This window comes from Sceloporus undulatus, chromosome 2 (assembly GCF_019175285.1).
Source record: "Sceloporus undulatus isolate JIND9_A2432 ecotype Alabama chromosome 2, SceUnd_v1.1, whole genome shotgun sequence".
Taxonomy (NCBI): domain Eukaryota; kingdom Metazoa; phylum Chordata; class Lepidosauria; order Squamata; family Phrynosomatidae; genus Sceloporus; species Sceloporus undulatus.
In genome coordinates this window covers 306,347,170-306,372,643 of record NC_056523.1, presented here as the reverse complement: position 1 = coordinate 306,372,643, position 25,474 = coordinate 306,347,170, and the positions used below count along the sequence as shown (strand labels likewise).

The 25,474-nt window shown below is 44.7% G+C and overlaps 1 long non-coding RNA gene across 1 annotated transcript in view; it reads right to left on the bottom strand.

Annotated features, from left to right (window-relative positions):
* Nucleotides 1-226: 226 nt before the first annotated feature.
* LOC121920669 overlaps nt 227-25,474 on the bottom strand; it is a 38,843-nt gene continuing 13,595 nt past the window's right edge. The window contains exons 2-3 of the long non-coding RNA XR_006101739.1: nt 18,647-18,757; nt 227-270 (exon numbers count right to left, since the gene is read on the bottom strand). This is a non-coding gene — a long non-coding RNA (uncharacterized LOC121920669). The remainder of the gene's footprint in view (nt 271-18,646; nt 18,758-25,474) is intronic.

The window sequence follows — 25,474 nt, the reverse complement described above, 5'->3', positions numbered from 1 at the left end:
CCTCTCCCCAAGGGCCGAACGATGACAGTTAGGGAGGGAGGAGCCTCGTCTTCAGGCAGCCCCTGATGGTACTGGGCCAGCCTTCTCTCTCCCTCAAAGGCCAAACGATGACAGTTAGGGAGGGAGGAGCCTCTTTCTTCAGGCCAGTCCCTGATGGTACTGGGACAGCCTTCTCTCTCCCTCAGAGGCCGAACGATGACAGTTAGGGAGGGAGGAGCCTCTGTCTTCAGGCTAGCCCCTGATGGTACTGGGCCAGCCTTCTGTAATAATCTGTAATGTAAAAATTAAAAATATTATGGATAAAGTACACTTGATCTAGCCTATTTGCTTCTAGCCAGAAGATGGATGAAGAGTAGAGCAGAGGGTGAGCCCTGTCATTACAACAACTAGAAGAAAAGAAAGAAGTTACTGTAATTAAGCAAATAAAGTTTTCCAAGAGGTAGAATCTTTTTAAAGGAAGTGGATAGAAAGAGTGTGATCCTTGGCACTTTTTGAAAAACTGACATTCAGAATAATATTTTTTAAAGCACATGTGGACACATTGAAAAGGACATATTTGAGACAATTTAATAATAATAATAATAAATAAATAAATAAATAAATAAATATTTATTTATTTATATCCCGCCTCTTCCGATTGAGGACAATTTAGTGGCCATTCCTTTTATTTGCTTACTAAGAAACATCCTTCACTATCCACCAGCCTTGCAATTCAAATACTGGAAAAATCTCAGATTGACTCAATGTACCTAGAATTTGTGCCACAGCTATTACAGCTTTATGTTCAATTTAGCTTTTGGGTTATTCACGTTGTGTAAATAATCCTGGATGAATCTGAGTTGAATCTGTGTAAATTTACAGCGCTTTATAAATAAAGGTTAATAATAATGATCTCTGTTGTTCACATGCATCCCGAATGAACCCAATTAAATGGAGGGGAGCTGCCAAACCCCCCACTTAATCCGAGATATTTGATATTGGGGTTTCCCCCCAAGTTTTAGAAGAAGATCTGCATCATCGGTACCATGAATGTGAACAGATCCAAATAGACCCGGGATATGTGAGCAACTGAACTTGCAGAGATGCACATAGATGAGGTTCCATAGTAATAAAATAATAATAATAATAATAATAATAATAATAGTAAAATTTATTTATATCCTGCCTCTCTACAAAAAGCAATCAGAGCAGCTTACAAAGTTAAAATATACAGTCCAAACCCTCAACCCACCCCCCCTTAAAATACAATTAAACAGTGTGGAATTAAAAACATAAAACATACTTAAAAAACAATACAATAGCTGTGGTGAAGTCAGAGGTCACCAGTTAGATTTTCCTTCTGATAGCCGGAGAACTATTCAGAAAAGGCCTGCCGGAAGAGATCCATCTTTATAGCTCTTTTAAAGCTGTTTAGAGTGGTAATATGATGGATCTCGTCCAGCAGGCCATTCCACAATCTGGGAGCTACAGCTGAAAAGGTCCTCTGGGAGGTCGTAGACAGCCTTGTTTTACAAGGCTGTAACAGATTTTTCCCTGAGGGTCTAAGTGTTTGGGGAGGATTATATGGAAGGAGGCAGTCCCGAAGATAGGTTGGACCTAAGCCATTTAGGGCTTTAAAGGTGATAACCAACACCTTGTACTGGGCCCAGAAACTGATAGGCAGCCAGTGGAGTGATCTTAAGATCGGTGTTATATGGTCTCTTCTGGATGTACCAGAGACCAATCTGGCTGCCATGTTCTGTACCAGTTGAAGTTTCCAGACCAAGCATGAGGGTAGCCCCATGTAGAGAGCATTACAGAAATCAAGACATGAGGTTACCAGTGCATGTACTACAGTCCCAAGGTCCCTGACTTCCAGGAAAGGGCGCAGCTGGCGTATCAGCCGGAGCTGATAACAGGCGCTCCTGACCTGTTTGTGAATAACAAACCCACAATGCGTCGTGAGTGAGATGATTTGGATCGCTGCTCTAAAAAAAGACATCTGAATAACCCCTTTACTGCTCATCTTCTCTATTTGCTATGATTCTTGGTATTGTTTAGTTTGTTACTGTTCTTAATTGATAAGCCAGTTTAAGATTTTCCACATAATTACAAGAAAATTAAATAAAGAATTTAAAAAAAGAAATGATCAAATAAAATAAATCAACCAATGTAAATATAAAGATCCCCTGGAGATTCTTGGTAATTTGCAGCAATAAGTCAATTAATCCTTGCAAACTATAGTAAGCTGCTGCTCTGCTTTGTGGGCTGGAGATCTTGGCTGCAGCTTAACACATCAAAACTGCAGAATTTGCATCTTTGTGCTAAAAGGTAAAGACACAAAGATCCCATCTAAAGGCTAAAGGCATAAAGATCCTACCTAATCTTGGAAGCTAAACATAGTCAGTTCTAGTTAGTACTTGGATGGGAGCCCAGAAATTAATACTAGGTGCTGTGGGCTATTTTTCCGAGGAAGGAACTGGAAAAACCACCACAAAGTATTCCTTGCCTAAGAGAACCCTATGGAATTCATGGGGTCTCCATAAGCCAACAAGCAACATGAAGGCATATACACACACTCCTGCCTGCAGATGACTCACAAAAACTAGAGTACCAAGACCAACTATCTGGCAACCTCAGCTGCATCCTACAGAATCCTGGAGTTTGTGGCTTGGGAGATACTGAGAATTTAAAATACCACACAAATCTAGGATTCTGTAGGTTCTAGGATTCCATAGGATAGAGCCATGGGAGCTAATGTGGTATCGAAGTGCTATAACTATGAAAAAGAAAATCCTAATAAGGTGTTATATACCCTCCCTTCCTCATTCACTCCATCTCCTTTTCAAAATCCCTTCCTGTATCGGGAAGGGAATCTATTGCAAAAGTATCTTTAAACTCCTTCCTCACTGGAACCAGTTCTCAGCATTTTACCATGTTTGTTTACTATTCGAATGCATATCAAAGTATCAAGAAGAGTTAGGAAGTAACTGAGAATTTATCTAGTGTTAACTCTTAAAATATGAAGGAACAGAAGACCTATAATTATACAGCTAAAAAGGTTTGAAGAAATAAATAGGTCTATTAACAGACAAGAACGTCTTCATAAGATAGTCAATTTTGCTGTCACTTCTATGAAGGCAAGAGTTTTGGGGATGAAAACCTTGCAAGTGCATAAGATGAACTAGGGAGCAACATGCCAATTTTAGATTTGTTGTTGCTTTTGCTACTGCTGTATTTTTAATCTTTTTTAAATTGGGTGGAGTAGGGTTTAGAGCATGATGTACTTGCATGCATCTATCTTATTTAACTCTAATTGTAAATTAATGTGTACAGTTCCCGGGAAACTTAATTCTTTTTTGTAGCTCACTGTGATCTTTTAGACCACAGGAAAATCAACCTGGACTTTTAACGATGCATCAGTCTTCTCTGACAGGCTGGAAATGTAAAGAGAGTGAATGTATTGGAAACAAACTAGTCTACATAGGTTGTTATGATTTGTACTGATTTTTATTTTATTTTTACATAGCGTTTATTGTGCGGAGGCTACTTGACTGCATCTCGGTAGGATTTAATGTTCCCAGGTCACCAATTACTTAAATCCAGCTCTTCAGACGTAAACATATTTTCATTTAACCAATAAAAGCAAAATGAACTAAAGTGGTTTGTTTTTCTTTAGGCAGCAAGAAGAATAGAACATATTGATGAGCAAAAGAAAGCAGAGACCTAATTGCTCAAAAGCATTGCAGAAGCACTGAGGGGAAAAACAAAAACTTCTCCTTGTTATTTTTTAATCAATCTGAGCTAGCAAAATATATATATCAGAAGCATTGAAGAAACACTGAGGAAAAAATTAAAATGAAAACTTCTTCTTGTTATTTTTTTAATCGATCAGAACTAGCAAAAGGTATTACATTCGATACAGGCAACTGGCTCATTAAATCTTTTATCAAGTTGCCTGAAAAAATGTTTGCAGTTACTATATAATTAATGTATGAAATCCATTTAATCAAAACTGTAGTGATCTCTGCCACTTGAATAGCCTTTTTAGATCATGGTGAAGATTCTTATGATAAAACTCAGCACAAGTTAGGAAGCAAGGTTACGATAAAGTCAAATTTTAAAGCATATTTACTGATAAGTAATTTCTCAGACAACTCAGACATGTGGATGACACCATACTACTAGCAAAAAACAACAAAGACTTATAACAACTACTAAGAAGAGTCAAAGAAAAAAGCATAAAGGCAGGCTTACTGCTGAACATTAGGAAAACAAATAATAACTATGGAGGATTTACATGAATTCAATCTAGACCATGAAGAAATAGAAATAGTCAAAGATTTCCCATACCTAGGATCTATCATTGACTGGGAAGGGCAGCTATGGAAGAACTAAACAAAATCCCAAAGTGCAAAGATATAAAAATGAACAGTAAAGTGAGGATAATCCAAGTCATTGTATTCCACATCAACATGTATGGATGTGAAAGCTGGACAGTGAAGAAAGCAGATAGAAAGAAAATCAGCTCATTGAAGATGTGGAGAAGAGTGCTGAGAATATCATGGACAGCCAGAAATGTGTACTTAATAAATGGGTACTGGAGCAGATCAGGCTTGAGCTCTCCTTAGAAGCCAAGATGACTTACCTGAGCCAGTTGAACTTTGGCTACATCATGAGAAAACACAATTCACTGGAAAAGACAATAATGCTAGGAAAGGTAGAGGGTAGCAGAAAGAGAGAAAGCAGTTGAGGACAGTCATCTCATTCATTGGATTGCCATGAGCTGAACTCAATCTGAATGCAGTTAACAACAAATTCTACATTCAGTGGGATTTGGCATCTATTACATGGGTGGGAATCATACTGCTTTCCAGATGTGGCTGGACTGTAACTCCTAGCATTCTTCACCATTACATAGGTTGGCTAAGGCTACTGGGAGCTGTAGTCCAACTATATCATGAGGACTACAGGCTACATGGAAGTGTGATGAGAGTATGGCGGGGTACAGACCGCTGCTTTGCGGCAGTCTGCCGCCGCCGCCGGCTAGTCCGTGGGGGAGCCGGAGCCTCCACACGGCGCGGCTCCCCTGCGGACTGAAAAAGAAGCTCCAAAATGGAGCTTCTTTTCAAGTCGCGTTTGCGACGTAGCGAGGCGCCGGGGCGCACTCACTACGTCACAAAGGACGCGACGCGTACGGACGCTCAGCGTCCGATACGCAAAGATGGCGCCGGCCATGTAGAAGGGCCGGCGCCATCTTGTACGGACGGAGTCCGTACTAGGCCCAGGGGCGTCTAAAAGAGACGCCCCTTTTTTAAAATGGGACGTCCTCCGGACGTCCCAAATGACAGTGCAGAAAGCCTCTATATTTGGCCTGGCTTTACTACTATTACTAAAACCCAGAACTTGGAAAAGTTACTTTTTAAGACTAAATCTTAATCCGAATACATACAGTGCTTTCTACTGTGGACAATTATGCATGAGATAAATCTAAGAATAGAAAAAATGTGTCTGGCATCTAGTTGATTAGTCCCAGCAACAGCAGACCTATTCAACCAATTGTTGAATGGTGAGTCAACATGATAAATCTATTGGATTCAATGTGAAGTTGAAGGCTTTCATGGCCGCCATCCATAGTTTTTTGTGGGTTTTTCGGGCTATGTGGCCATGTTCTAGAAGAGTTTATTCCTGACGTTTCTCCAGCATCAGTGGCTGGCATCTTGGATTCAATCTGTCTAGCCTAGTCAGAACTAAAATAAATTTTAGGGTCTGTATGTGTTTTTGCCTATCAAAGGGGCTATACAAACAGCCCATTCAAGGGCAGCTCTGTGCCACCCCTGGAAGCACTGGTTTGGGGATGCAGCAGCCGCATGCCATGCCCCCAACCCGGTGCAAATAGAAGCTGTGAAACATGGCTCCTATTTGTGCCCTAGAAGGGGTGCCATAAGGGCCACAGCATGGCCTTATGATGTTCCTTGTGCGCAGCGCCGTTTGGATGCTGCTCATGACAGATGTCATTATGGTGCATGCCATCTGGATGGGCATGCACCAAGATGGCGTCTGGGGCACATGGTAGGGTTTGTGAGCATTTGAACACTCTGCCCAACTGCAGCCCTAGTTCACGGTCAGGCCAGCACAAAGTGCCAGTCTGTACCGCCCCAAAGCTGTCATGGGACAGGATCTGGACATGGAAGAGGAGTCCAAAGAGGAGGCTGAAGAAGTGACTAAGACATATCCATCAGGCAAAGAGCAGCCTGCAGCTGCACAGTAGCCTCATAGAGCTCTCCCTGCTGAAGAGCAACCTCAGCCAGCAAGATAAAGGCAGAATTAAGTTGCAACTGATGGGGCAGAGGACACAGCTGAGAAGGCAGCACAACCTCTGAGTCTGAAGACTAGGTACAAAGAAAGCAGGACAGCTCAAGGACACTCAAGCAAGCTGCTTGCCAAGCAACAATGAAGAGTGTTTCATTAGAACCAGCTGGCGCCACCCTATTTAAAGCTGAGTCTACCTAATGCCAGCAACCTGTCTACTTCTTGTCCAGGACCCAAACTGGATTCAAACTACAAGAAAAGTGATTCCACCTCAACATTAGGAAGAACTTCTTGACAGGAAGAGCTGTTCGACAGTGGAACAGTGGAACACACTCCCTTGGAGTGTGGTGGACTCTCCTTCTTTGGAGAATTTGAAACTGAGGCTGGATGGCCATCTGTCAGGAGTGCTTTGATAGTGCATTCGTCCATGGCAGGGGGTTGGACTGGATGGCTCTTGTGGTCTCTTCCAACTTTATTATTCTATGATTTCTGTCTCCAAACTCTTGGAATTTAGACCTTTGACTTCTTCAACCCTTGGACTGTGTTGACCTTGCTTCTTCTTGATTTCCTTGAATCAGACTGCTTGACAAACATGTTTCTCTGGATAGACAGCCACAGGGAAGGATATTTTCTGGGTGCTGGAGATTTACTGCCTTTGCCAGTAATATCAATTAATTGTTCCTTCCAGCCAACGTGCAACAGGACAAAAGCTATAGTGAAATCAGTGAAAGACAGTGAAATCTAGACACATGCAACCTTATTCGTGAGAACCTTAGGGGTATATTTCTCAAGGTTACATGTTTTTTTAAAGTAAATTGATTAATTTTAGTTATTTTTAATGTGTCCCTGTGTAGCACTATCTTCAGTCACTAGGTGGCAGATTTTCCTAACCATTGTACATGTTTGCCATTGAGACAGTGTGAAGTTAAGGGGAGATAGCCTCAAAAAGAGAATTAATAGAGCATTAAATGAGTAGACTCCTGAGTGGAGCTGTAAGGAACAATCTTGTTAGCAGCTCTGCCTTGAGGATGCAATGTCTTTCTCATCACTGAGACAGGCAGGGCATAAGGTGTCCAATTCTACTAATTGTGTCAGTTTGCTTTAGTGTCTGAAACTGACTCACACAGAGACTGTTACAATATATAGAGCTGCCCAAGGCTGAATGTTTCGAAAATGGATTTTTATCCTACTTGACACATTACCCCATTTCAAACATTTGAGGCATAATGACAATCCTGCTCTTAACAAGCCTTAAGTGTATTATTAACTCCACCAAACACATTTAACAAGCTTTCAGGCTGGTGTAATCAAGAATGTACTTTAAACATGATGACCCCCAAAAACAACAATATCCTTTTTTAGAGCAGCCAACTTCAAAGGTTCAATAAACCTGAAAGATGAGACTGATTACATCTACCCAATCCCACTGTGTGTGAACAGCTCCTGTGTTATCACATTTTTCTGCTTAGTAAACTTTGCCTGACCTGATACTTAAATCTCACTTTCCCAAACACTTCATTACTTCAAAATTACTAAGGTGGCTTGTTTCTGATGATGATATTTCCCCTAACAGTTCAGATACAGAAAGAGCTATACCTGGTTATCACCACTCATATCATTTCACACAGCCCGCTCTGCACTCTGTTCATCCATTCACTGACTTAACAACTGAGTACAGAGCAAACAAATAAAATGTACAGAAGAGGTGAGCAAAGGGTTGCCTGCAGGCTATGTGCAGCTCCACATCCCACTTCAATGGGCCCTGAAACCTCCCTTTACTCTACCAAAGCTTCCAAAGCCCCAAAACGTTAAAAGGCATGATTTGGGGGCAGTATTCACCACAAAAATTGCAGAAGTTTCCCAAACATACCAAAACCCACAAAACGCCATACTACTCACAAATGCCTCATTTTACTCTGCAGTCCATCCCAAAATGGCAACAAGAAATGGCTCAACATCACCTCTTGTCACCATTTTGAGTGGGACAATAGAGGAAAATGCAGGTATTTGGGCTTGCTGTGTAGGTACAGCAGCTACATTCTATGGGGAAGTTCTGGGGGGATTGGTCCCCAGCCTCCATGCAGTTTCTCACCCCTGATGTTTAGGAAGTTGCTGCTTTTTGTCAGATCAAAATAGTTGTCTATCCAGGCCAGGGTTGTCTGCTCTAGCATTTCCCCATCTGATGACCCATAGATGCTCTGGTCTGAAACTCCATTCACCCCAGGCCATGTTGCCAATGATCAAGAATGCTGGGATTTGAAGACTAAAACATCTAGAGCAGCATTTCTCAGCCTGTGGGTCGTGACCCCTTTGACCATATTTCCAATGGTCTTAGGAACCGAGACACCATTCCTCTATCTGGGGGGGGAGGTGGTCACCACAACATGAGGAACTGTATTAAAAAGTTGCAGCGTTAGGAAGGTTGAGAATCACTGATCTAGAAAGTATCAGAATGGGAAAGACTGGTCAACAACTCTCTACTGGCAACAACCCTCCAGGGTCTATAGATCAGTGTCAACTTGATCCTTACCCATACATGCCAGCGATTGAATTTGGGAACTTGGGCATATCAAGCATTTGCTTTAACACTGATTTATGGCCTCTCTTGGCATATATGTGGGGATAATGAGAGATCTATGAAATCAACAGATCCCTCCAACTACTGGGGCTGGCCATAGCTCAGAAAACAACTCCAAGAACCTGGATGGGCAGGCTGGAGCTTCATCTGAGGGCTCTCCTTCCATTTAGCACCAGCCACTTCTAAGGCCATCAAAGGTTGAGGAAGCAGTAGCCTATCTCTCATGCTTAAATACATCTCTATGACTTGCTGAACTGAACTGCTGAATTTTGCAACCAAGAATTTAGTGCCTGAATTTGTTTCCCTCCCCACCTTTCCCTCTAAGTCCTCTTTCTTTTTGTGTCATAGCTTCAAGTGCAAACATGTCTGGAGGGGCTGTCTCATTTCCACTGTTTGTAGCCCACATCCAGAGTCTTGTGAGACAAAGAGGTGGTTAAAATGAGTTAAATAAATGATATAAGAAGGAAGAAGGAAGTTAGCAGGTGAAGAACAGTACAAAGGGGGGGGGGGGGATGCCTTCCAGGTTGAGTGGAACCAAGCTCTATTTAATCATGCAAGGACCCTGTGTGTGTTAATCCTCCTAAAACTGATATGATTTCAAACTATCATCTCATACAGCTCTGCAGGAGGATGCATTATTTGTGTGTCAGGAACCCATTTTAAAGTATGGCTGTAATTGTGCTAACATTTCTCATGGTTGTCTCAGCTCCACCACCATTTTATGAAGCTGACTACTGCTTTACCTTTGCTCAGCCCTAAGCATTTAGTAATACTACTTTTGCAGCTGCTCAGACAAAACTGTATGTATGAGGCTCATCCTTATTATGCTGTTTAATTACGATTATAATGATCCCTCATATGGAATTTAGCCAGAACTAATTTAGTAGTTTAATGTGGTAAAATGCCGCTCCAGGAAAACGGGTAGGCCCTTTTAGTGGGCATTAGGGAAGGGGCTACTGAGGCCAAAGGCAAGTGACTGGGGTACAGAGCAGCCAGACAATCCAGCAGCTGGAACCCCATCCCCCAGTGTTGTTGCGGCTAGGACGCTGTTGAGAGGCGCACACGTTGCGTGTGCGTGTGTGGATATATATATATATATACACACACGTACATATATATACATACAAACATCGGGCCTGCTCCAGCATGCCCCCAAAACGCAACGGCGCCCAGGAGAGGCCTCTTCCCCTAGCCACCAGGGCCCAATCGGGCCAGCCCAGGAAGTCATCGGCTGATTTGGCCCCTCGGAAGAAGCAAAAGAGACCAGCAGAAGCTGCGCCACAGTTATCTTCTCAACCTAAGAGGCGACATACTCGGCCTTCAGCTTCGGCTTCTCGGCAATCAGCTTCAGTTTCAGCCCCGGGCAGGGAGGACGCGTTGGTGAGCATGCAGCAGTCCATCGCGGAACTGATTAGAGAGTTTCGGGAGAACAGGGGCCAGGTCCAACCACATGCCAGGAAAAAGAAGCGCTCACGCCGCGAGTCTTCATCTAGCAACTCTAGCTCATCTTCGAGGGGTTCGACTTCATCGTCCGTCTCCTCTGCCAGCTCGGTGATCCCGGTTCCTTCCGCTCCACCACTGGTGGCTCACAGTTCTTCTCAGGCCAAGGATGATGCAGCGCTTGTACCTGCCCTCCCGTCTGGTGATGCTTCGGCTGTGGTGGGTGAGTGCGTACATCCCAGTTCCTCCAGGGAGCATTACTGGCTGGAGGGTGCACACATCCCGGGCATGCCTTCCTGGGCCATCAGGCGCAGGACCCAGCGCCCAGGTCTCCTAGGGGTTTTGGTCGACCAGCAGGCTCTGGGTTTCCCCAAGTTTTCCAGGGGTGAAAATCCACCAGGCATTCACCTCCGGAACAGGGTCAGAAAGAAGATCTTAAAAGGTTATTTTGTGGATGTCTTCACCCTGCTCAGGCCAAAGGGGGAGGAGGCGGGAGCCATATCGTCCGCCAAATCCAACAAGAAGGGCCCCAAGCCCCCCCCCCCCCCCCGTAGAGCACACCTTCCTCAATTGGGTCGAGGGTTATGGGGTTTTCATGGCCGTGGTCTACATGGCCTACCCCGAAGGGGGCTGGCACCTCATCAGTCACATGCTAAATGTCCTTAGGGCACGATCCATTGGGGGAGATGCTGCTGCCATCGCTTATGACACAGCTTTCCATCAGCGGGCTTCCCAGAGTGGTTCTGACAGGTGGGACCTCATCAAGAGTGACATCTGGCTCCTTGAGGTGGGTCCGCATGCCAGGGCCAGGCCTCCAGCCAAATGGCAGGGCAAGCGGGACCCTAGGAGGCTGTTGTGTTGGGAATTCAATTCGGGCAGGTGTGCCCGCCCCCAATGCAAGTTTGACCACCGTTGTGAGATTTGCTTCGGCCCTCATGCCAAGCTGGTCTGCCCTCGCCCTCCAGGACCCCAGCAGCCATTTCGATCGGGACGCCCCACTCAGGCAGCTTCTGGAAAGAAGGGAGTCTCCAACTCCAACTCCGGAAAGGTGGTGGGTCCCCAGTGAGCCATCACAGGATGCCTCGTCGGGTTTTGGCCTAGCAGCCACGCCCATCCACCCACAGGCCCTCCTCCCACAGCTAGAGTGGTACCCTGACAAGCGGGCTGCCTCCCTCCTCAGATCAGGTTTCACGGAGGGCTTCAGGATCCCTGCAGCAGGCCCCAGGTTGCCCTCGGATGCTCGCAACTTAAAATCTGCCCGAGACATGCCCCACATTCTCATCGACAAGGTCAACAAAGAGCTGGCTGCAGGCAGAGTGGCGGGCCTGTTTGCATCTCCACCCATGCCTAACCTTAGAGTTTCCCCCTTGGGCGTTGTCCCAAAAAAGGCCCCCGGGGAATACCGGCTCATTCACCATCTTTCCTACCCTCCTGGGGAGTCGGTCAATGATGCTATCCCACCTGAGCTCTGCTCTGTCCGCTATGCCACTTTTGACCACTTTTGACTTTTGTCCAGTTGGTTCAATTTTGCGGGCGGGGGGCCCTCATGGCTAAGTGTGACATCCAGTCGGCCTTCCGGTTGCTACCGGTGCACCCTGATGACTTCTGCCTGCTAGGCTTCAGGGTGCAGGACCAGTGGTACTTCGACTAGGCCATGTCCATGGGTTGTTCTGTCAGCTGTTCTGCCTTCGAGACCTTCAGCACATTCCTTGAGTGGGAGGTAAAACGCAGGGCCACCTCCCCCCTGGTCACACACTATCTAGATGATTTCTTTTTCATGGGCGGGGCACACTCCGATATGTGTGCAAAGCTCCTGCTCACCTTCCAGGACCTGGCCGAGGAATTGGGTGTGCCCTTGGCCCCTAACAAAACTGAGGGTCCCACCACGTCCCTCACTTATTTAGGCATCCAGCTTGACTCGGTGGCTGGGACATCCCGGCTCCCCTCCGACAAGCTGGAGGCACTTCACAGCAAAATCAGGGCCACGCTCACAGCCACCAAGGCCACCTTGAAGGACATTCAGTCCTTGCTTGGACACCTCAATTTCGCCTGCAGGGTGGTATCACCAGGCAGGACCTTTTGTGCCAGGCTGGCCAGGATCACCACTGGGATTGCAGCCACCCATCATCATGTGCGCCTGACATGGGGCATCAAGCAGGACCTAGCAGTCTGGAAGGGTTTCCTGAGCCATTTCAATGGGGTTTTCATCTGGCAGCGTCCTTGGGACCTTGGCCAGAGCTTACAGGTCCACTCGGATGCAGCGGGCAGTTTGGGCTTTGGGATCTATTTCCAAGGGCACTGGTGCGCCCAGCGGTGGCCTGCCCATTGGGCCAGCAGCGGCATCTGCCGTGACCTCACATTTTTGGAACTCTTCCCTATCGTTGTTGCCCTTCACTTGTGGGACGGGGCACTCAGCAACAAGGCTGTCTGCTTTTGGTGTGACAACCAGGCGGTTGTGAACATAATTAACCAACAGAGCTCCAAATCTGAGAGGGTCATACAGCTTGTCAGGCACTTTTTGCTTCGCTGCCTTCAGCGGAACATCACCTTTAAGGCTCGTTTTGTCCCAGGATTAGAAAATAATGTGGTAGATTCTCTTTCCCGTTTTCAGGAATCCAGGTTCCGCATGCTGGTGCCCGAGGCAGACCCTTCACCCACGCCTTTCCCGGAGGAACTGCGGGAGATTGGCAAGCTGATGTGATGCAGGGCATCTTGACATTGGTGGCCCCTGCCACTCTCAGGGCCTACTACAGGGCCATGGCTAAGCTGCAGGCCTTCTTCAAGGTGGTCAATTTGCAGGCCCACTGGCCTATTCAGTCCCAAACTGTCCTCCGGTTCCTGGTGTGGCTGAGATGGATGGGCACGTCACCTTGGACCATGTCCGTCCACTTGGCGGGGATGTCCTTCTTCTCCAAGGCTGAGGGACACCCGGATCCTTGTGCTACCTTCCGGGTCAGGAGGATGCTGGAAGGCTGGAGGAGAGCACACCGATCCAACCAGGATGGAAGGAGGCCCATTTGTTTCATGCTCCTCAATAATATAGTTGGCCAGTTGCCCTCGGTTTGTGTCTCCTCCTACGAGGCTGACCTGTTCAAAGCTGCATTCATCACTGCTTTCTTTGGGGCTTTTAGGGTGGGAGAGTTGGTGCCCGCCTCCAGGGCTGATATATCTGGGTGGGCTTTACAGATTGGTGATGTGTCCTTTGCTCGAAATATTGTCTATTTAGCTCTTCACAGGTCCAAGTGTGATCAACTTGGGAAGGGACAAACCATTGAGCTGCGGAGGCTACGTGGCTCTCACCTGTGCCCAGTTAAAACTCTTCAGCAATTTGTGGCAGCCCGCCCCCAGAAAGATGGACCACTGTTCGTTCATGCCGATGGAACTTCACTAACACGCTACCAGCTGGTGTCGGTATTGCGGATGCCCCTGGGGAGCCTCAACCTGCCGCCGGAGGAATTTGGCGGCCATTCCTTCCGGATTGGGGCTGCCACATCTGCTGCTCAATGCGGACTGCCAGTGGACACTATAAAAAGGCTGGGAAGGTGGAAATTGGGGGCTTTTGCAGGCTACATTCGCCCGGACAGAGACGCTTGCACCTCTTTGACTACAGGGTTGTAGGGTTGGCGGAAGGCAGGCTTGCCTTCTGTGGCGGTTGCATAGGTCTTGGATCTGGTAGGTGTGGTTTCCAGGGCTGCGTAGCGCTGGATCAGGAGTCCATCCGGACACGGGGGCGCTGCGAGCAAGGCGGTGTTGCCATTGCGGGGGCATCACCAGCACAGCGTCCCCCGTTGGCAAGGGATAGTTATGCAATGATGCGCAGTGGCAGATATGCGATCAGTCGCTTGAGCGATCGATGGGATATGAGCGGTAACCCATAATCTCTTGCCATCCCGAAGCTTAGCCGTGACCAAGCACTTTGCTTCATCCACTCAGTACTGGGCTGATGGATGACAGATCCAGACCTCATGCATTGGAGCCAACCCTACCTTTTGTTATGTTAATAAAGTTGTGGCCTTTCTTCCAATATGCTGTGGTTTCTTTGTGTCCGTGGCGGCGTTCCTCTTAGGCAACTACTGCTTTACCTTTGCTCAGCCCTAAGCATTTAGTAATACTACTTTTGCAGCTGCTCAGACAAAACTGTATGTAAGGCTCATCCTTATTATGCTGTTTAATTACGATTATAATGATCCCTCATATGGAATTTAGCCAGAACTAATTTAGTAGTTTAATGTGCTAAATGACGAGTTATTACTTTGTTTTGGGGAAGAACTGACTAATGAGTCTTGGCATAAACATAGCTGTCTCCTGTCAGGCAGAAACATTTCATATAAATTACAGTATTTGACAGGTAATGTGCAGTGAGCTAAAAGGGATGTAAAATGGTTGTTATGACAAGTAAAGTCCTACAAGGCTTGGACCCAGGCTACCTGAAAAACTGTTTTCTCCCTTAAGAGCATGCCCATGTTCTGTGGTCCTTGAGAAAGGCTTTATTCTCAGTCTTGGCAGCCTCAAAGGTACATCTGGTGGGAACACAAGAGAGAAGCTTAATGCTGGTTGCTCCCAGGCTTTGAAATTCTCTCCCTTGAAAGGCTAAGATGGATATCCTTAGGCGTGTTACACTCTCTTACCCGCAGAGGATGGCAATGGCAGACCCCTTCTGAAGAAACTTGCCAAGAATATCCTGTGATACTTTCACTTTAGGGTTGCCATAAGTCAGAAACAACTTGAAGGCACACTACGTATTTTTGACTAGTCTTCAACAACAGACTCTATTCTCTCTGTGTTTCCTGAGTAGGGATGCCATAACCCGGCGGCCCCCGTGACAATCACGCTTTTGGGGGGCCCCTCACGGTCACGGTCCGGTTTAGGGGCCCCCCACGCCTTGTTCCCGGTTTGGGGTCCGCTCTTCCTGCGGCCATAGCCGCTGCCGCTAATGTGGCTGGCTGCTGCGCCAACCCACCTCCTCCTCCTCCTCTTCGTGGTGGGCTGGGCAGTGCCAACCCACCTCCTCCTCTGGCTCCACCTTCCTCCTCCTCCTCAGCGGCAGAAGTGCCGCCGCCACCGCGTCAGGGCTTGCCCACCCGCGCGCGCGTGCACAGGGCTCCAAAACAGGAGCTCGTCCCTTGCTTTGGCCAGCCAGCCAGCCATTGGCCAGCTGGCCAAAGAGGACGGGCTCCTCGGCACGCACCGCCCAGGCCTCAGCAGGGGTGAGCGGCAGCGCGCGCGCATGCCCTGCTTCCCTCCGTGCGCGCGCGCCTGCCTTGCTTCCCTTCTTCTGTTGATGGAGGAGGAGGAGGAAGGGGCCAGGGCAGAATTGGGGCAGAGGAGGAGGAGGAGGAAGGGTGCCTTGAAGGAGCCAGGGCAGAATTGGGGCAGAGGAGGAGGAGGAGGAGGAGGAGGAGGAGGAAGGGTGCCTTGAAGGGGCCAGGGCAGAATGGGGCAGAGGAGGAGGAGGAGGAAAGCTGAGTCAGTGACCATAGGTCTGCCTTGGTTTTTTGGGGTTTTTTAATTATTTTTTAAAATATAAAATACTTATTTTATTTTATTTCTTTAATTTTTATTATTGCTTGTTTTATTTTATTACATTAATTTTTATTATTGCTTGTTTTATTTTATTACATTAATTTTTATTATGAAATATATACACCCCTGCCTTGTTTTTTATTTTTTCCCCATTATTTTTTTATTATTAAATATATGGAAGTGCATTTTCTGTGTATTTATGGCACTTTGAATGCTAACAAGTCTGCCTTTCTTGGACAATTATAGTAGTGATGATGATGATGATGATGATGATGATGATGATGATGATGATGATGGTGGTGATATTGATATCAACAAGCCTCTGAGGCACGGCCAATGTAACTTGCTGTGATTTTTTACAAACTCATGCGCAGTGAAGAAAAACCACAGTCCCTTGCCCAAGTACACACTTCTGAGAAGTACAATTGAACCCAAGGGCAAATACATTTCTGCCATCTGTCTAGGAATAATGCCAAAATGTCCTCCATTTTGATCATGCTTAAAAACATGCATTTATATTACATTTTTTTTAAAATCCTCAATTTTTTGCACGTCCTCCATTTTTAAAAATGTGTCCTACATTTGAAAATGTTGCCCTACATTTGTCCTACATTTGTCCCAGTTTGGAGCTCCTGACTTATGGCAACCCTATTCCTGAGTGAATTCCATGTAAACTACTTTTACGTTTTGAACTCAGTTTGCAGCAATTGAAGTAAGCTGGGGACAAAGGAGGAAGATGGGAGGAGACAGAAACTGGGCCATATCAAAAACAGCTGAAACAGTGGCTAATCAGGGCAACTGAAGAACAATAAATAGCTGAAGATTTATTTCCCTTCAGACCTCCTTGCAACTTTATGGAAGCTGGAGATGGGGGAGAGAAAGGAAGATGCACTGAGCACACATTCCTTAACCTTCTCCCTGGAAACCCGACCGGCCACATCTCCATCAGAATTGCATCCTCTCTCCATCCCCTCTCCACTGGTAAGTGATAGTAACAGGAGCCTTCCTGGGGCTGGAAAACTGCTGGGGCAGGGAAAGGACATACAGCTTCCTGGCCATTCCAAATGTTTGATGTAGGACTTGAGCTTACAGAACTAAGGTGGAGTCAGCTGTGCTTTCTGTGTTGTGTTCTAATTAATAAACACCCCTCTCTTTAGCACTCATTTCGCTATGGGAAAGTCTTCCTCTGCTAGACTAAGGAACAGGTATTTTTTATTCTTATTGCTACTATGCAGCTCTGCAAAAGGCCAGAGCTGGCAAAAATTGTTGTTATTTGGAATTAGGGGCTAGTCTACACAATTAAATTTTTCCTCATTCTAACTGAATGAGTTAGATCTGGCCAAACATGATTCACATGTGTTTGGGCTCTTTTGGTGCTCCCCTCTGAAAAACTCCTTAAACTCTGCAGAAAAAGGCTTTGTAGTTTTTACAGGAGTATCTAGGGAAATCCGCAGAAATGCATGCTATCATACGTGTAGCCTTTTGTCGGCTTCACATGGATTTGGGTTGCTGTGCATTTGTGGCAGAGTGAGCGTGAGCAGACAATTAACCATCAATGCAAATGTAGGAAAATCCACAACAATTCACTTTATTATTATTATTTCTTATCTGCCCGTCACCATGGATCGAGGTGGAGAACAACAATTAACAAACATCAGTTAAAACACAGTTAAAATACACATCAATTTAAAAGGGCAAATAAGATATACAGTCCACCCTCCCCGTACGTGGAATCTGTTCCAGACACACACACCCTCCCACATATGGGAAAAAGAGTGTATGCTCAAGCCCCATAGAAAATAATGGGCTGTGTGCTTGTGATGGAACACAGGGCACACGGCGCAAGTACATGCCCCATTATTTCTGTTGGGGCTTGCCTTCCGCATAAGCTCAAAGACACGGAAGGCAAGCCCGCCTATAAGGAGGGCCGACTATATACATATTAAAGCAATCTACATTTTAAAATCACAATTTAAAAATCATCAGGATAAGCCTGCCAGTAAAGATTGGTCTTTAATGCTCTTTTAAATTTAAACAGTATATTCAGCTGTCGAATCTCTTCTGGAAGGTTATTCCAGTCTAGTCATGGCTGACTATTGTCAACTGTGGGCCTGTACAGACCAGCATTTTGTGCCGGTCTGTGAGCGAAGTCAGGGCTCAGCATCCTGATGACACTTGACCTAACTTCGCCCCCATCGGAACATGATGATGCTGCGCTGAAGGGGCTCCTTTTTGTGGCTCCTTTTTGTGCCCTCTGGATGCCAGATTGGGGCTGCGCTTTGAGGTTGTCACAGCCCCGATCCGCTGCCCCTTAGGGACAATCTGTACAGCCCCTGAGTCCTGGATGACTGGAGTAAATGTCCTAGATAGGACCTGGGCATACAGACAGGATAATACACTTATGTGTAGACTAGCCCTGGAAAATTTTTGGGACTAGAACAGTGGGCATGCTGCCTGGGGGAATACTGAGAATTCTAATTCAATAATAATAATAATAATAATAATAATAATAATAATAACTTCTCCAGCTGTGCAAAAAGTGAGGCATAGTCAATGTTGAAAGCCATTAAAGCTTAAATAGATTTGAGTATAAGAGCACCTTGTTCTGGAAATGATTATGAGCCAAATGATGCATATATCATCCTAATGCAGGTCTTAATAGTGAGAACAATGTCTAAGGAACAGGCATTCCACACTTTTACATTACAACAGAAAGACATGTGAGTCACAAATGGAGGCAATAATCTTCAAATTGCTCTAGCTTGGTCTTATAAAAGCCTGTGTATTTATGCAGGTAAGTAATTTAAGAACTACCTTCTCTTTTGATTAGACTTCATTTGTGGAAATCAAAATCTCTGGAGTCTGCTTGCTGCTATTTAAGAGTCATATCCTCTGTTCTCTTATCTGTTATAAAGATGCAATAAGCTGTGCACAAGAAAGACAAGATATCAGAATTGTTCCATGAGGAAAGGCTACAATACCCCAAATCCCCATCAGTCATGGCCAATAACTTGGTGGTGTTGTCCAAAAATGTAAACATTCTATGCTCTCTTAAAGATGCAATGGTGGAAAGATCTGCATTTTCAGTCCCAACACACTGTGAACACCTCATCTCTTCATTTGGTTAGTTAGTTGCATCACCTGTAAAGGAGTGTTCTGTCCAAAGCTTCTTCTAAGAACCTTTTCATGCTGCATAGTTATATCACAACGATTCCAGTTTAACTACCATGGCTACTTCTCTTGGTTTGTTGTTTGGTGAGGCATTAAGGCTCTCTGGTTGAGAATACTACATACTCTTCCCCCAACAGCAAATCCCAGGATTCCATAGGATGGAACTGCCACAGCAGTTAAAGTATAATCATAGTGCTATACGTACGCAGGAGATTGTTACATGCAGCTTTTGAACTGCAATTACAGTTGTAAAATAGTGCCTTTGGCTATACCTATCACATGACATTGTCTCCAACCCATAACTGCTCTCTCTCCTAAGTATAGGCCTGTTACAGACTGCCAAAATAAAGCTGCTTCAGGTCTCTCTGGAGGTATGCTATTTAAATTATGCATGGGTCCTAAGAGTCCGGAGGTCGCGCCAAAGCCACACTCCAGTCCTAAGCACTGGAGTGCAGCTTTGCTGCAGCTTTTTGATTCTTAGGGTGCATGCATCATTTAAACAGCATACCTCCAAAGAGACCCGAAGCAGCTTTATTTTGGCAGTCTGTAACAGGCCATAGTTAGGGTATCTGTGTTCATTGACAGGGGAAATCCATCAATAAGCTCCCAGTTGTACTACTGTGGCATGTTTTGAAATACATCTGGACTGAAACCCCTGATATGCTGAAAGCAATGGAACTTCCTTCTGAGTAATGGTGGACAGGATCTGATCGTGCATAGAGTTACAAATGTACACTCATCCCTCCACATTCGTCACTGCAAATAGCAAAAACAATATGTTTTTACCTGAGAGAACACCTCTCTAGGAATCTCTAGATTCTCCAGTGCAACTCTGTGGTTAACATCTGCCAGACATTGACCATAGAATTGTGATGGAGGAGCTACAAATGTCTAGTGGAGTGTTCTCCCTAGGAATCTCTAGGTCCTTCAGTGCAACAGTTGGTGAAAGAAGACCATAGGGTTGTATTGGAGGACTTAAATATTCCTAGAGAGAACATACTAATAAAATCTGTGAACAATCAAATCCGCAAAAGTCAAAGCTACAGATGTGGAGGGACGAGTGTAGTTTGATGTGGAACATGATGGAGGAGAAACCAACATACAGGCTGGTTTGCCTACTCTAAAGAAAGCTCAGTCTGTCCTTGCAAAAGTGATCTTCCAGGTGAGAGAGCACCTCAATGGGGGCTGGGGCACAACATCATCCCTTCTAGACTCATTCATAGGCCATGCATCCTCACATGCTAAGTCCAAATATCTTAGGGGTTTTTCCCCTGCACCTGCTCTCAAAATGGTGACAGGGAGAGACATGCCTTCACTTCTGCCATCATTATGAGATGTACAATAGAGGAAAATAGAGGTATTTCCACTGCAGATCATATGAAAATGGTGACAGGAGGGGAAAATGCAGGAGAAAAGGGAGGTATTTAGGGTCCTGGGGTATTAGTGGGGGTGATGTGAGGATATTTTCATGTACTGGGCAGTGGCGTTACAAGGGGGTGCGGGGGGGGGTGTGGACCACCTTGGGGGGATGACCCCACTGCTCCTTAAACATGTGTATTTTGGCAGAAACAGGCTGTGCCATTTGCCTGTATCTCTCTAAAATGCTGAAGATATGGATGAGTGGGGGTAAGGGTCAGTGGAAGGAGAAAGGAGAGGCCCTAGGTTTATTAAAAATTTTTTTTCATATTTCAAAAGTATATTTTTAAAAAATATATTTTTACATCTTTAAACCTTACATTTTTTTGTTAAAAACATCAAATTTTACGAAATGTTCACTTTAATGACATGAAACTATGTATATGTAAACACATTTATTCTGTGCGTATAATATTGTAATTCAAAGGTAATTTTAATTTTCCCAGTTGTTTAAGTCACATCTATTACCATTAGATTCAGTGATACATGGGAATTACGATTTATCAGTAAATTAGTACTAAAAATATTACTAGGATTTCTGTATGGGCTTAGCATGGGGGGATGACCCCATTGAGCTACGGCACCGGGTGACACCAGCCCTAGTAACACCACTGGTACTGGAGGGTTTCTGTCTGATTTTAGGGGGTGGGGGTTAGAAAAAATATGCGGTGTTTTTAAAAAAAATTAAAATTGAGGATGTGGGTTCTTTGAGCTTTAAGTTCAGATGGGGGCTTCAGGGGCCACAAACATAGGTCACAGAGGCCACATACAGTCCATGGGACACACTGTGTCCACCCTTGCCCTAGAAAAAAGTCCAGGGGTGCTTTTTCTAACACTCTCTTTCCACACATGCCCTCTTCAGCCGTTTTTAACCAGCTGTCTGGAAATGTGAAGGGTTTTTTGGGTGGCAGAGAGAGATCCATCAAGATGGATCTCTTCTAGTAGGCCTTCCCTGAATAATACACTCAGTCCCTCCACTGATATTGGCCATCATTTTGATCACTCCCTATTGGTTATCTAACATACCTGCTTCTTCCTGTCCCGATTGTTTTTAATTAATGGTTTTAACACTTTATTTTATATTTCATTATTGTTATATTAGAAATTATGTTACATATATAAGGAGGGAGGGAGGGTGAATTTATATATAGTGTATAAATTTATCAGAATTGTATTGTATTTTATTTGTTTATTGGATTTTATTATTGTATTATTGTACTGTATCTTATTGTGATTGTAAGCTGCCTTGATCCTACAGGAAGAGGGGAGATATAAATAAAAATGTTGTTGTTATCTCTTTTTTCTTTTCCTTCACAATTTTATTTCTGTCATACTGCAGCAGGCATATGATTCTCTCATACTCCATTGTGGCATAAGCTAAAAAATAAATAGATATCAAAATGGCCATTTGACAAACTTGCAATTGAATGATATTTATTATTAGCTACCTGTCATTTTGTGAGTGCATGCACCCCCACCCTAGAAAGAGGATCAATGCTTCATTTTGCACAACAGACCGCAACAATGATCTAAAATGGATGCTATTCAGACCAGATAGCAATAGCCCTTAGAAAGTAGATGAGCTAACCCTTCATTGCTAAGTATAAAGCATTTCAAATTTATGTCTGCCTTTGTTAAATAGAACAATTGTAACAAAAGTAGATGATTCAAAGAGAATTAAGGGTTTTAATTAATTCTGAAAGACTGTGGTTCTCTTCTATACTTCAACTATTCTGTTGGGTGGTGTTTCATCTTGTGTTTTGCATTTTGTGGTTGAAAGTGTTATGCTCTTTGAGGACTGAAATTGGTAACATTTTTAATTGGCCCAAGTATTTCAGTCATGCTGGCTGCAACATTTTTATTTTATTTTATTGCATCACACATTTTAGTAAATGGATGTTAAAGGAAGCCAGGCACTCTTAGAGATTTTCATTTTAATGATATAGGGCTCTTATGGTCTAAAGAAGTGTGAATGCTCACAACATAGCTCCTTGAGATTTGCTGGGTTTTACCAACTGTTTCCATTCTTTTGGGAGGGGACTGATAATAATTTCTTGAATCCACTGTAGGCCTTTTCCAAATAAATAAATAAATAAAGGAGAGGGGAGCATAGTTTGCTGTGGTGTGCCTATGATTTAAAGAGAAAAAAAATCCCCTCTTTTTAATCCCCCCCCCCGTAGTTATGATGTTAGCTTGCAAAAGTGCCATTTCACTGATGTACTGATGCATTATATCTAATGGGGGGAAAGAAAGGGAGAGAAGAGAAGGAGACTCTCTTGTTCTAATATGTCTTGAGAGTGAGAATAATAATTGCTGCAGTGGTCATCTGGTCACCCTGCTGTTGTTACTCTCTGAAGCTGATCTTGAGGTAAGACAGAGTGGAACCACGGTGACACACATGTTCTCCTACTCCTTTTCAGCAAAGCTAGTCCAGTAAGAAAACACATTGCCAAAAAGCTACCCCAAGACCCAGATAGATCAACATGGCAGTACCTTTTTGTCTTTCCCTCAGAGCAGACCATCCATCATGGTAGCCTGTGCCTTCTCCCCCTCCTGCTGAGTTATTTGAGTGCCAGCTACTTTTGCACTTCAAACTCAGCCTACAGCAATAGAAGTAAACTGAGTACTAAAGGCAAAGTGGAAGGAGGAGAGAGAAACTGGGATCTTTTAAAAGCATCTGAAAAAGTGGGATGATAGAGGATTAACCAGAAGTGTCCCAGTGAAAACAGGAAAGTTGGGTGGCATTGACAACCACTAATCTTCTGGTCTTATATCCCAGACTGAAACCAGACTGGGGAAAGGAACTAATGACTACTCTTCCATTATTAGAAGTCCAGATGTGTCCCTGGCCTTGGTGAAATGCCTAGCCCATCTTCACTGTGTTTAGCCTAATTTTTAGTGTTCTGTTTCTTTCCTTCATCCTCTGCTTTTTGTACCATCTAACCTGATGAAGACTTCTGGAGAACATGAAAGATTGTGCACTTTTTTGTGACATTTTAGCCGGCCCTAATAAAGCGATTGCCCAAATACAGATTTGTGGGGTTTGCCTTCTAATGAACTAAAGTAGCTATCTTTGCTTGTGAGATGAAATGATTTGCTATATTGAATTTATTTGCCTTTCTTTCATATAATAAATAAATGGACAACAAAAAATATTTGGCTAGTTGAAATGCATGTTTTCCCCCCCAGAAAACAGGCTAACCCCCCCCCCCCCGTAATTCAGGGCTGAAGCTTTTGAGGATTCATTTTATGTACGTTGCTCTAAGAAAAAAATACATAATTTCAAAGGGCTGAATTCAAAAGCTTTGCCACCCTGCTTTTATGAATGCCTGTCTTTAGGCATTTCAATTCTGGAAGGTTCATAAACTGCATCAGTGAATTTCCTCAAACCAATAGCATTGCTACTATTTCAAGAGCTGTCACTATTTTAATTGATTCCAGAATCTTTTGATTGAGACAGTCCTTCTGCTGAAAGCTTTCGAGCCTTAACTGTTATCAGAAGAGCTCTTAAAGAGGTACTATTCCAGTGTGACTCCTCTAGCTGCCTCCTGTTGCATGCTGGGATTGGCAGTTTTAAGGAGGGGTATTTAGAATTCTCAGGCAGAGAAGTTCAGCTCCTTTAAACTGCCAATCCCAGCATGCAACAGGAGGCTGCTAGAGGAGTCACACTGGAATAGTAGCTCTTTAAGAGCATAGTGTGATAAACATCACTCAAGCCATTGTATTGGTACTTGATGGGTAGTTTTTAAAAGTGGTTATCCTCTCAATTTATTTATGTAGGGCAGAGCTAGATTTCTCAAGTAATGTGAGCCACCACCATTTTTCATCTCTTCCTTCTAACAACTAGGGTCGGCTTCTCAATGTGTTAGCCATGAATGCAAGAGATTCATTTGTCCAGCCTCAGTTCTACAAACTGTCCCAGTTAAACCTCTGTCCTTCCACTTTTTCAGCTGCTTTTAAAAAAACGTCCAATTTCCTCTCACTTTCTCCTTTTGCCCTCAGCTTATTTCAGTTGCAACAACTGTAAGTTCAAAGTATAAAAGTAGTTTATACTCAGTTCATTCTGCCCAACTCTGAGAGAGGGGAGAGGAGGGCAGAATCTTGCCCTTCCCAGTAAATTTGGACAATTGCAAATGGCAGCTGCTTTTCCTAGTTTATATGGACTTTCTCAATAATAACTTTTGCCATCTTGACCATACTCTAGTGTTGCTTGGCCACACATGTCCCAGTTTTCATCTGTGAAATGTTGATGGTTATAGATCTATAGCAGGGGTTGGCAACCCCCGGCCTGTGGGCCACATCCGGCCCAGCAAGGCAACAGGACTGGCCCCCACCTGGTCCTGCTGCTGCCGCCGCCACCACCAAGGCCTTCGGGCCAGCCGGCAGCCTCCTCCGCCTCCTCCTCCTCTTCCTGTGCTTCTGTGCGCTCCTTCTCCGGGGCCGGAGGCAGCTCGCACGCGCGCGCACAGAGCTTGCAAAGAGCAGCTCCTTCTCTTGAGGGAGCCTGGCAGGGGCTGGCCAATAGCAAAATGGCGGGGGGCGGGGCTGTTTCCAGCCCCACTCTGCCATTGGCCAGCCTCAATGAAGAAGAGAAACTTGGGAGGAGCAGGAGGAGGAGGAGGAGGAGGACTTCTGGCCCAGAGGGAAGGGAAAGAAAGTTCCATTTCCTAAACCCCTTTGGCTCAGAAAATGAGTAACAAGAGGAGGAGGAGGAGGAGAAAGGAGGAAGGTGCCATTTCCAATATGCATTTCCCCCTGGATTTAATTTTTCCCATGCACCTTTCCCCCTGGATTTATTTTTTCCCATGCACCTTTCCCCCTGGATTTAATTTTCCCATGTACATTTCCCCTTGATTTAATTTTTCCCATGTACATTTCCCCCTGATTTAATTTGCCCATGTACACTTCCCCCTGGATTTAATTTTCCCATGTACACTTCCACCCCTGGATTTACTTTTTCCCGACATTTCCCCCTGATTTTCATTTGGCCATGTACACTTCCCCCTGGATTTAATTTGCCCATTAACATTCCCCTGCGGGATTAATTTTCCCTAT